Below are 14,006 nucleotides of genomic sequence, written 5' to 3' on the forward strand. Positions count from 1 at the left end.
TCTGGGCAGGCCATTATTCTGGCTACCATAGCAATGCTCTCATAGGACAACAATGCCCCCATCCACAGGGCACGAGTGGTCACTGAAGGGTTTGACGAACATGAAAACGATGTTAACCATATGCCATGTCTGTCTCAGTCACCAGATCTCAACCCAATTGAACACTTATGGGAGATTCGGGAGCGGCACCTGAGACAGCGTTTTACACCACCATGACTTCACAAAAGGGAAGAAAAGAGTATAAGATTAACATGGTCACTTAAATATAATGCTATATAAACTCACAAATCACTAAGTATTGTTAGTTCTGTTATAGAGAAGCTCTGTCCAACACAAAGTCTCAGATTGGTATTGTACTATAATTAGTTTGGTTCTGTAAATTAAATTCTTCACTTGCAAGTGAGGGACCACCACTGAGAATTCCATTTACTATCTGTTTAATTATGAATGAAATGGGCCTCCTCAAGGCTGAGCATGAATTAGTCATGATATTACTTTCAGGGTGAAAAATAGGTTTACATTAAATATTGAAATGTGCCTTGTGTGTGCACATTTCCAACAAGGTGTTTGTTGTGGCCGGATGTGGTAGCCTAGTGTTTATGATAGAGAGATGGAGATAGGGAGCGCGCACGTATGTGTGTTTCAGAACCATGGACAGGTCCCATCCCTCCATAGGCTGCTACTGATCAAACAAGCCACAATTAAAAACAGGTCAATGTTGCACATTCCAAACATCAATCATGCCTGTTTTCAAGAGACAACTACACATCAAGACAGCTAAACATAAAAAAATGTGTTCCAGAGAAATGTATAGTGCGCATGCTTTAGAGTTTTTACAAGTGAAAAACTTTACGCATGTTCTATGTATAGCGTAATGACGCAGTCATAGCAACCGGCATGGAGACAAAGAAGCTTCCTAACCTAATCTTGCGGAGTCAGCGGCAGTTCAGGGATTTGTTAGCTCGACTCCAGAAATGTGAGGGTTTAAAATATGTAAATCCATAACCTAGCACTTGGTAAATCACCATATACACAATTGATCTATCTGAAGAACTTGGTATGAGCATGGGATACACCGAGTATATGGATCCAAAAAGAGGTTGGTAGATACGGTTTGCTAGCTAACGTTAGTTTACTAACCGTTAGCTAACCACATGTTAGCAAAGGTTCTCTGAAATGTGCTCATGTTTACTTCAACAAGTCACAAGTTTACGGTTAGATAAGGCAAGTAACGTTAGTCATGTCACAAGTGTATGGCAAAACTGTAACTATCAAATTGTGTGGGCTACTTTTAGCTGCATGGGGATTTATTATGTAAAGCTGGCTAGTTAGCTCGATAGCTAACTTAACAAGGCAAATGCAATTGGATGCGCTAGCTAGCTAACCAGGTTAGATAGGGCATGATCAGTAACGTTAACTGTTAGCTAAATATTTCAACTACAGTGCCATAGTGTGCTTAGGTTACACGATTACTTATTATTATTTTTTTTAAATCTAGGTCAATATAGACCTGAACTGGGTAGGCTACATACACGCCAAACAGAGATACCAAAAAAAATATAGCTTAGTTTTATTACAAATAAACTAGCTAGTTAAAATGTAGAAGCTTAGCTGTATGCTGGCAGGCTTGGACTGCCACAAAAAGTTGTTTACATGTTTAGTCTCAAAACTCTCAGTACAACAGGTCTGCTACAATCATTTAGAGGTTACATGCTATATTAATTTATCAACCAGCAGCTCTGCCTTGTTTCCCTTTCTGTCCTCTGGCAGGAAATGCACCACCATAGGAAACCGGAGGTGGAGGAGGTGTACCTGCTGCAACCAATCCGAGCATACAAACTATTATTTCAAACGGACCAATAACCTCACAGTTCCAAATCACTGAATACCATCATTCACTTAATTGAGGCTCCTCCACCCTCTTACCCTAAACTAGCTAGATCTTATTTATTTTATAAAAGTCACCTTGTCCGAGAGAGATTTACATGGTTATGAAGGTGTCACGCCAGGGGGGTTTCTAAAATCCTGTATGGGAAAATTTTAAACAATTTTCCCTGTTTGACCGCTAGGTTTTATGGGTATTATCACACCTCCACTGTGGGGCTCTATAGCAGGTGCAGTGAAAATCATTCATTTAAACATTTTAATTGAACCTTTATTTACCTAGGCAAGTCAGTTACGAACAAGTTCTTATTTACAATGACGGCCTACCAAAAGGCCTCCTGTGGGGACGGGGGGTGGGATTAAAAAATATAAGACAAAACACAGATCATGACAAGAGACACCACAACACTACTAAAAGAGAGACCTAAGACGACAACACAGCATGGTAACAACACCACATGACAACAACAGGGTAGCTACACAACATGGCAGAAGGACAAAACATGGTAGAAACATTGGGCACAGACAACAGCACAAAGGGCAAGAAGGTAGAGACAACAATACATCACACGAAGCAGCCACAACTGTCAGTAAGAGTGTCCATGATTGAGTCTTTGAATGAAGAGATGGAGATAAAACTGTCCAGTTTGAGTGTTTTTTGCAGCTGCAGCAAACTGAAAAGAGGAGCGACCCAGGGATGTGTGCACTTTGGGGACCTTTAACAGAATGTGACAGACAGAACGAGTGTTGTATGTAGAGGATGAGGGCTGCAGTAGGGATCTCAGATAGGGGGGAGTGAGGCCTAAGAGGGTTTTATCAACCAGTGGGTCTTGCGATGTGTATACAGAGATTACCAGGTTACAGAGGATTATACAGTGCGGTGATGTGTCCTATAAGGAGCATTGGTGGCAAATCTGATGGCCGAATGGTAAAGAACATCTAGCCGCTTGAGAGCACCCTTACCTGCAGATCTTTAAATTACGTCTCCGTAATCTAGCATGGGTAGGATGGTCATCTGAATCAGGGTTAGTTTCGCAGCTGGGGTGAAAGAGGAGCGATTACGATAGAGGAAACCAAGTTTAGATTTAGCCTAAGCCTGCAGCTTTGATATGTGCTGAGAGAAGGACAGAGTACCGTCTAGCCATACTCCCAAATACTTGTATGAGGTGACTACCTCAACCTCTAAACCCTCAGAGGTAGTGATCACACCGGTGGGGAGAGGGGCATTCTTCTTACCATACCACATGACCTTTGTTTCAAAGGTGTTCAGAACAAGGTTAAGGGCAGAGAAAGCTTGTTGGACACTAAGAAAGCTTTGTCGTAGAGCGTTTAACACAAAACCCGGGGAGGGGCCAGCTGAGTAGAAGACTATCATCTACATATACATGGATGAGAGAGCTTCCTACTGCCTGATATGCTTACCTTACTAGCTCCTACAGTGCAGTAAAATGTCTAGCGAATACACAAATAATTAAAGAAATCAAGAAATTTCAGAACGAGTCCAATTAACAACCCAAGTAGATACATTCTAAAGAAAGCAGTGTTAGAATCCAGAATATACATGTGTGTGATGTGTATAGATGACAGTATATCATTTGGAAAACAAAATGGTATATACAATGGGACTGTAACTGTAAGCGTTTTTGAACACCTGTATCTGCCATTTCCTTTTACATAGTGGCACAACCAATACACAAGGTGGCGCAGAGCCCCTCTTACATTCTTTGGGGAGAAACCTGCACATTGAGTGAACAACACTATGTGACGTGAGAAGTGTTCAATGTCTCTCTATACGTGGGGCATCAGTCTCAAGGTGCAGGTAGCTGGCTAGTGATGGCTGTTCAACAGTCTGATTGAGAAGGCTCATGAGACCATAGGCTTACTGGTAAAAATGCGTGAGGGGGTACTTCAGGGGTACTCCAGGCAGGGCAAAATTCAGTTGTTGGTACCGTAATTGAAGGGTAGGGAGCCACAGATGGGAGCAAAGTGAACAGACAGTGGCTTGGGTGGCGGAGGTCCCTAATGATTTTCTTGGCTTTCCTTTGACACTGAGTGCTGTAAATGTCCTGGAGGGCAGACAACGTGCCCCCGGTGATACGTTGGGCTGACCGCACCACCCTCTGGAGAGACATTCATGCCGACGTAATGCGCTCAATGGGGGACCTGTAGAAGTTTGTGAGGGTCTCAGGGGCCATGCTGAATTTCTTCAGCCGCTTGCGCGGGTGTAGAAAAATGCTTGTGTTTCTAGCTCCAACAGTGCAGTAATATCTAACAAGTACTATTTAACAATTTCACAACAATACACACAACACACACAAATCCAAAGGAATGGAATTAAAAATATATACATATTTGGAGGAGCAATGTCGGAGCGGCGTAGACTAGAATACAGTAAATACTTATGAGATGAGTAATGCCAAATATGTAAACATTATTAAAGTGACCAGTGTTCCATTATTAAAGTGGCCAGTTATTTCAAGTCTATGTATACAGGGCAGCAGCCTCTAAGGTGCTACAGCATTGTCACATAGGTATTCTACTTGTCCAGGTGGGATAGGGAGGTGTGCAGTGCCACAGCAATTGCGTTGTCTGTGGATCTGTTGGGGCAGTATGCAAATTGTAGTGTGTCTAGGGTTTCATGTAAGGTGGAGGTGATATGGTCCTTGACTAGCCTCTCAAAGGACTTCATGATGACAGATGTGAATGCTACTGGGCGATAGTCATTTAGTTAATTTACCTTAGCTTGCTTGGGTACGGGAACAATGGTGGACCTCTTGAAGCAGGTGGGGATACCAGACTAGGATAGGAAGAGGTTGAATATTGCATTACTCCTCTCACTGACTGCTAAGCACTCCTTTGACCAATGTTAAGGTAACATTGACTAGCTAACAAACTAATTCACTTTTAGGTAATGCATCGCCTGGCCCAGGCCACAGTCTGACTGGACCGCCCAGAGGACAGATGAGTTTAAAAAGCAGCCGTAAGTATTAGGCTATAACAATGTGTACAGTGTAATGTATACCTCAACATACAGCTCCACACCACACAGGGGTGATATGTGTTTACTTGCTTCAATCTCCACATTCCGCTCATGTTTGTCTTGGGTTTACAGCGTTCTGTCCTCGGTCGTCGAGCAGACTAACTCAGTGCATTATTCAAGACCATATGGTGTCCCATTATAAAAAGGTATATTCAGCTAAAGGTAAGGGATACAACCGGTGAAGTAAAATAACTTGTGTGTCCTCCAGAATTTCAATCATATGCTGACTTTGGTTATTGACATAAATACTCTCTTCCAATGTCTTTCAGCTGCCATTGATTCATCAGTACCCAAAAGTATGCTAAGCAGTGTAAAATGTACGTTTTTTACATCTGAAATCACAAAATCTAAATAAATTGCACATAGGCTATATGATCTGATTTAGTTGATCATTGTTGTGTGTACATTCACAGACAATGACCAGTTACGGCGGGAGCAGTTGAGGAAAGATGCGTCCAGGTCTGATAGACGGCCTCAGTCAGCTGGTTCACACTCACAGAGGAGCAGCAGAGCCAACACCAAAGCCTCCTGCCCATCACAAAATACACAAGTAAGAAGGCACTGCAGTGATTTCTGCATGTAGTTTAGTTATCACCTCATTTTAAATAATTCTTGAAGTGTAAACTGGCACTCACACCGTCATTATAAGTGTGTAATATTACATGGAAATAGATGGTAAAGATTATTGTATTGATTTTAATGATGGGTCTCTCTTGCCTTTCAGAGTGGAGCAGGTCAAGAAAGTGCCTATTTCTACCTGGGAAGCTCAATGATTTCTACTCCAAGAATCAACACCTCCTTTCACGCCAAGCAAATAGTTTACCCATCCCAAATGGTCGGAGGGTCTGGGAGCCCCCCGCACTTCTTCCACTGTGCATCAGAGTACAGCTATAGGAGCCCAAACTCCCAGAGGCAGCAGCCAGCCCGCTCCACCACAGGTACCCAGAGTGGCTACAAGGCCTTTCAGGACCCTGTCCAGAAGACCTACAGTGGGGACCTGATTCAGAAACACGCCCACCGCTTCACTCAGGACAAGCCCTTCACTCCCAGGACTCTGAAGTCAGACAGCAGGTCCTATCTGTCTCAGTATCGCTACTACACACCTCCTCGCTGTAAACCAGCCCAGGACCAGGAGAGGACCATCCCCAGGCTGACACGGCAGGAGACCTATCATGGAAGGTAACGTGTTTCCCTGTTTGACAGCACAGGTGTCTTATTTTTCTGTTTGTGTGAATGAGGTGAGAGAAAGAGAGATGTAGACAGGATGAGAGGGTGATACCATGGAAACATTGGCTAATTAACATCCTTTCATATAGTTGTTTCACCTTTGAACAGGATCTAATAAGATGAGCATGCTCATCATTCGCACACAGCAGCTAGTCCAGACAGTATCCTGAATCCTTTTTCTTTTCCTGCAGCACACGAACCAAGGAATGCTCATCGGCTGAATGGGATGATCAACCCCTGGCAAGTTTGATTAAACCCTTCATCCCTGGAAGGACATATTGCAGTATTATAGGATATAGTCAGGGAAAAGGTGTGGTAGAATTAGTTGATTATATTTGCTGTTATTTTGAGAGACAGTAGTGTGAATAGAGGAAGTAAAAAGAGAAGTCTTTCAAGAGCACCTACCACAAATGAAAGACAATGCAAAATCAGCATCCATTACAATTAGGTCTAAGTGGTGTTCGGAAATGCTAAGGAGATGATAGACAAGAAGCAGGATTGGCTGAAAATTGAGACAAATATGATTGATATGGATGCAGTGCCAAGGTCTTGCCATAATACAGGTGGAGATGACTAAGCCAGCATCCATCATATTGACAGCTTGGTTTGGCTTGGAGTAGCAAGGAACGGCATCCAATAAAATACTCTTTCAAATTGAGAGAGGTGCATTACACTAGCTGTACTGCAAGGTCAATGTTATTGGAGTGACTATAATATTTCAGATGCAGAGTCACCAACTCTGGTCTAAATAAGGAAACAAACTCATAAACAATGATCAAATCTAGAGCAGTAAATATACATCTTAATTAAACACATGGAGCCTGATTAAAACTGAATGAATTGATCACTCTGTTATTATAGGGACATGGTACAGAGCATGAGTGGTCGGATGCAGACGATGAGTCCCATACACTGAATCTGTCAGCATTTGGACAACGAAGCAAGGGAAGCAAGAGCGTAAGCAGCGATCACTTCCATCCCTCATTCAGGTAATGTTTATACTGGTTTCAGACTATGTGCTGAGGTATTGTACCTGTGCTTCTTGTACAATTTTTTAAAATGTATTTTGTCTTGGATTGGCTTCTTCCAGGGTTTCACCAGAAGGAATGACATCTCCTATCATGAAGAGGGTGTCTGCAGAGTAAGAACCATGTTTTAACCTTGTCACCTTTAATCACTACTTTTCTATAAAATATAGGAAAAGATGATAGGCTGATATAATAAATTCATGATTACTGCTGAACCCTAGCAGTTCCAAGCAGTCTCACTTATGTAGTTTCCCTGTAAAGTTACCATTCTGATTTACCATTCCTTTCTCTATAGGGAGGAAGAATTTATGTACCTTGAATTTATTGCTGATGTAACAAATGAAATATTGTCCAGGGGCCTGTACTCTGACAGGTATGTCACTTTTATATGAACTGTTTTTCTCAGGACATGAGACCTTGTAGCTACAGTGTAGCACCGTGTCTGGTATTTATGCTAGGCTATAAATCACAAGTGATGGCCTCAATGATATTCGTAATAATCCCACCTGATGAAACCAGTAATAGGGGGCATGTTAATGTTTCTCCACTGCTCTCTGGCTGTTTTTTACACAGGCAGCCAATTCTGATATTTTTTTCACTAATTGGTCTGTTGACCAATCAGGTCAGTTCTGAAAAAGCGCTGACGTTCTCAAGATCTCATGCGATTGGTCAAAAGACCAATTAGTGGGGGACAAATATCAGAATTGGGCTGCCTGTGTAAACGCAGCTTGTGTGTCACTGAATATGAATGTGTTACCACAAGTAGGTATTCATACCAATTCATTCTTCTTCTAAAGGGTCTTAGAGCGGGTGTTTGAACGTCACGTTGACAAGAATAAACATCTATTGGATGAGGTGGGTGTCTAAACTTGACATGGGCATCTGCACTGGCAGCATGTTTTTTACACTAATGCTACATTCAAAATGGCAAAGCGAGAACCAAAAAAGCTGATATGTTCTGTACTTAAAATTAGAGATCTGTCAGGGTCATAGTGAACTGTTTTTGTTCTTTTTTAAGGACAAAATGTGCCACCTTCTGGAGACTCTGCACAATGACTTGCAAAGTCCAGCCAACACACCTACCTTTAGTGCAGAGCCTAAGAATGGTGAGGAGACAGAGCTTGACCTTCTTCATAGTCATCTACAGGGTCTGGAGTCTCTGGACAGAGGAGCACTATCAGAAACCAAAGAGGACAATGACCTTTTTCCCTATGCATTGTTTAACCAGGACAGTGGTGGGCTGGAGAATGTTGTTCCATTGTCAGTGTCCACACCGTTATATGGTAGCCCTCCTAAGAGGACTGACTCTGACAGTCTGCCTGTTGGTTCACCTGATGCTGATGGAGGTGCAGAGGGCCTGGATGAGCACAATCATGACAGGGAAAATTACTTTCCTCCTTCACTTGGTGAAAATACCCCTCTGACCCTTGAGGAGGACCACAATCAAAACCTAGAAGACAATTATGGTGGACTATCCAAAGACCTGGAAGATCTCGAGAGAAATCTGTCCGAGTCATTGCATGTTTCCAATGCACCTAATTCCGCAGGGCCAGTAGTCACTGTGAATATAAACACAGTAGCCTCTTTCAGTGATGATGAGTTCTGATTTTATTAGTATTTTAGGGATGAGTTTTGTGAGCTTTGTAGTCAAAGGAGACTATTTTCGATAACAACAATTTGATATAGGTTTTTGCATCTTAAATGTGTTTTATAAATGGGAGCTGATAGGTTCATACTTTTTGCCTATTCCTTTTCTGGGCACCATTGCCATGTGTATTTCCAGTACAAAGTATTGACCAATATATATTTGGATTATTGTTACACAATGATGAGAAGGAACTAGACCGTATATTCATATTTTACAGCAACCTGGCATGAAGTAATTAAACTGACAGTTCACAAATGAGTGCAATATGAGCAGAACTATAGATTTGCAGTGATGGTGCTGAATAAGGTAAATCAAGCAGGGAGGCAGCTGTCCCTTTTCTGTACTTGGCATTCCGGCTGTATGATATCTGCCGTGTATTACGCTATTGTTGAGGAACTACTCAAACTTCTATAAGGAATACAGCCGATTAAACCATTGCTAGTGGACCTGAATTATTTTATTGTTCGTAGTTTTGTTTGTGCATTTAAATCAACGTAGATCAGCAGATGTAGCTAGAGATTCATACACTTGATGCTCTTTCGGCAGGAAGTGAAGCACGTTAGCTGGCTTAGTCTGATTTTGGCATGATGCAGGTTAAACTTGAAACAAACTACACTTTCTTTTATATTGGACATATGTATCACCTATTATCACTGATAGCCGCTTTGGATATGCACAATTTACAAATGGACTCATTTGGTTTTGGCGGACATCAATAAGGTAACGGTGATAATATCAGCTAGCTAGTTATTTACAGGGATTTTGTTAGGTGACGCCTGGAGAGAAGAGCCCGTTTTGACGCCGACGACGTTCACGTTAGCAATGCTAGTCTGCTTGCTAATTAGCCAGTGTACTTACTAGTTTGTAGCTAGCCAGCTAACTAGATAACGTTACGTAGCCACACGTTTCGGTTGTTTTGGAAGCTTCTCTGATTTATAACAGTATTGGTAACGTGTTGCTTCAACTGAAGTTAGCTTGTTGGCTAACGTTGATAGGGTCAATGAGCTAGCCAACGTGATAATTTAGCTATAGTTAACGTCATCTACCTAGCTAACGTCAAATAAGATGCTGATATATGATAGAGACTGTCCGTCTCTACCATCTAACCTGTATTAAACGTTGTAATAGAATGTTGGGTATTAGCAAAAGTCGTTGATCTCTTTGTAACAAGCAAAATCTGGAGCTCACTGCATTGTCAAAAATCAATGTACAGTGCCCTGCGAAAGTATTCGGCCGCCCAATTTTTCAGTTTTTGATTTGTTCGAAAAGTTTGAAATATCCAATAAATGTCGTTCCACTTCATGATTGTGTCCCACTTGTTGTTGATTCTTCACCAAAAATACAGTTTTATATCTTTATGTTTGAAGCCTGTAATGTGGCAAAAGGTTGCAAAGTTCAAGGGGGCCGAATACTTTCGCAAGGCACTGTAGATCTGTTATTCCAGTGTAATGAAAGTGTCCTACTGATAACTTTTGGATGGAGAACCATTGCCATCAAAAAGGTACAGAGTTATTGCAGCACATTCTGAAATCACTGACTGACTTGTACCAATAAGTCAGATGCTCCCTGTCTAGCGAGCTAGCTAAATGGATTAACACTACCAATAAACTATTATCTCGGACAGATTCAATTTTGCGAGAATTTTACTTCTGGGTAACCCAGATTACAAATAAACGGTGTTCTTTAAAGGGCATATGTTTAATGTGAAGGGACAGTACATACATACCCCAACCAGAAACCCATGGATTACAGGCAGCTGCCGCACTGAGCTAAAGGTTAGAGCTGCCGCTTTCAAGGAGCGGGACTCTAAACCCAGAAACGTATAAGAAGTCCCGCTATGCCCTCCGACGAACCATCACAGGCAAAGCATCAACACAGAACTAAGATCGAATCGTACTACACCGGCTCTGACGCTCGTCGGATGTGGCAGGGCTTGCAAACCATTACAGACTACAAGGGGAGCACAGCCGAGAGCTGCCCAGTGATGGGAGCCTACCAGACGAACTAAACTACTTCTATGCTCGCTTCAAGGCAAATAACACTGAAACATGCATAAAAGCACCAGCTGTTCCGGAAGACTGTTGAGAGCAGATTGAGAGCTTCAAGTTCCTTGGCATCCACATCACCAACATGGTCCAAGCACACTTGAAGAGGGCACGACAAAACCTATTCCCCCTCTGGAGACTGAAAATATTTGGCATGGGTCCTCAGATCCTCAAAAGGTTCTACAGCTGCACCATCGAGAGCATCCTGACTGGTTGCATCACTGCCTGGTATGGCAACTGCTCGGCCTCCGACTGCAAGGAACTACACAGGGTATTGCGAACGGCCCAGTACATCACTGGGGCCAAGCTTTCTGCCATCCAGGACCTCTATACTAGGCGGTGTCAGAGGAAGGCCCTAAAAATTGTCAAAGACTCCAACCACCCTAGTCATAGACTGTGCTCTCTGCTACCGCAAGGCAAGTGGTACCGGAGCACCAAGTCTAGGTCCAAGAGGCTTCGAATTCAGCTTCTACCCCCAAGCCATAAGACTCCTGAACATCTAGTCAAACGGCTACCCAGACTATTTGCATTGATACCCCCCGTCTTTACTCCACTGCTACTTTCTGTTGTCATCTATGCATAGTCACTTTAATAACTCTACCTACATGTATATACTACCTCAAATAACCGGTGCCCCCGCACATTGACACTGTATCGGTACCCCCCTGTATATAGTCTCGCTATTGTTCTTTCACTGCTGCTCTTTAAATACTTGTTACTTTTATCTCTTATTCTTATCTGTATTTTTTTTAAACTACGTTGTTGGTTAGGGGCTCATAAGTAAGCTTTTCACTGTAAGGTACACCTGTTGTATTCGGCGCATGTGACTAATAACATTTGATTTGGTTACTTCTTCCAATTGGCACTGGTGGTCAGGGATTGCAGGCTTTTCTTCCAGCCAAGCACACTACACAACTGAATCAATTTATCAATGTTGATCACTAAAAGCCTGCACACCCTGTACCTTTCCAGATCCAAAGTTGGTGATTCAGCATAACATGTAATACTATTTAGCTTATATTGGGATTTCACATTTATCATAAGTTAGGCTGTGTTTGTCTGGAAAATGTCATCTGGAATTAGCTGGAAAAGGTGTGTTAGTTATGAATAATTTATTCTTTAATAACATTAATAACAATTTGTCTCTTTCGTATAGATACATGTATCCAACGTATGGATGGCCTCATATCCACTCAATTTTTGAAGGGCCAAGTTTAGAGAGACAGCAGGGCACATATTTCTGCATCAAAGTTTGAAACATGCCCTTGCCATTTGGCTTAAAACTCAAAAGATCTCGAAGGTATACAGTCTCAAGCAAGAGCTGTCTGGTCACTCGCATTCAGCTACTCAATAGTGAATTTGTTGAGTTTATGCTTTCTGTGGAGAGCACCGGCCAGGAATGTTTGGAGTTAAGAGCCATTCTTGTGATTATTGTGACTTTGTCATTGTAATTGTTTGTAAGCTTGTGTAGTCTAAAATGAATCTATGATCGTATGCTATCCATTTGTTGTTTGTATGCTGTTCTTTGTATGCCATTTTAATATTTGAGAATTAACCAATGATATTAGGCCACTCTTGGCCATGATTACAGACACCTGTCTTTTGACACTATATAAACAAGTCATCCTGCAGTGTTTGTGATTATACCCTGATGAAGACAGCTTGGCTGTCGAAACGTTGGTAATTACATTTTTGCAACTGAGCTCCTGGAGTGTGCGGCTCTCTTTTATTTTCAGATATACGCTTAACACAGAGGGACACTAGATACTCGCTCAGGCTGCTTCTCCGGCTAAAACTAGACACCGTCTCAGGCCAAAACATTGTCTCCCTTGTTAACTCTAAGCCACATAGTTCCCACCATATTGATTTTATTTATCCATTCCTATTGGATCAGTCAAATGTAGTGAGTAAGGGGAGAAGGGAAAGGAATGCATGTGCCCTACATGCCAGAGGATTTGTCATACTCTGTACCTTAGCAGAGAATTCCTATATTGAACTTTGTTTTTATTTTACCTTTATTTAACTAGGCAAGTCAGTTAAGAACAAATTCTTATTTTCAATGACTGCCTAGGAACAGTGGGTTAACTGCCTGTTCAGGGGCAGAACGACAGATTTGTACCTTGTCAGCTCGGGGATATGAACTTGCAACCTTTCGGTTACTAGTGCAATGCTCTAACCACTAGGCTACCCTTCCACCCCAGTTACTCCTCAGTATCATCCTAGTAATGCGTACTGAGCAACACAGTCCAGTACTATAGGTTTTTCTGTGTGTGGTCACCCACCACAGTATGACATCACATCTCTAACTGGCCGTTTGAATGGAGGGGTCAAACCAAGTCATGTTTGTCATCTGTTCACACTTTGAGATGAACCAACTGCCTCTACCTCCCTACAGATATCAGTATTACCTCCAGTTAAAGAAGGATGTTCTGGAAGGCAGAATCCCTTGCTCCATAGAACAAGCCATCCGTTTGGCTGGCTTGGCAGTGCAAGGTATACATGTGAATACGTAACACCGGCTCTGAATGTGAAACTCAGTACTCTATAATCTACTGATAGAAGACTGAGGATCACCACCTGTTCAAACTGTGGTGACAGGTTAGGTCCTGCCATAAGCAGCCACAGCAGGTGTTTTGGCACCACACACACACACTGCTGTCATGGCCTGTTGGAAATTCCACACCTCATGTTTTATTGATCCTGAGGCTGTTGACGGTCCACCAGAGCAGCAGGAGTGATGTCATTAAGAGTATGGTCTCAAGGATCATTACTGAATCTCAAGACTCGGGACTCGTCGAGTGTCTCATCATTGGATTTCAAAGCGTACCTAGGGAAAATGGGAATTTTAAACCTGAATATTTTCAGTTGGTATTCAAGAGAACATAATTGTTGTTTCGATGTACTTATGAAATACAATTTTCTATTATCCTCACCTTGTTTCTATAAAAGCCTGGTCAAGCACTTTATTTTGGCTTTATTGAGCTTTTCACAAGTCTGTTAATGTAGGACACACTGTATATAGATTTGTCCTATTGTGTTATTGGCTGTACGTTTGTTTATGTAACTCTGTTGTTTGATTTTGTCGCACTGTTTTGCTTTATCTTGACCAGGTCGCAGTTGTAAATGAGAACTTG

The 14,006-nt window shown here is 42.1% G+C and overlaps 1 pseudogene; it reads left to right on the forward strand.

The window, feature by feature from the left end:
- Positions 1–894: 894 nt before the first annotated feature.
- Positions 895–14,006, forward strand: part of LOC112256783 — a 29,165-nt pseudogene continuing 16,053 nt past the window's right edge.

Source organism: Oncorhynchus tshawytscha, linkage group LG08, assembly GCF_018296145.1.
Source record: "Oncorhynchus tshawytscha isolate Ot180627B linkage group LG08, Otsh_v2.0, whole genome shotgun sequence".
NCBI classification, from domain to species: domain Eukaryota; kingdom Metazoa; phylum Chordata; class Actinopteri; order Salmoniformes; family Salmonidae; genus Oncorhynchus; species Oncorhynchus tshawytscha.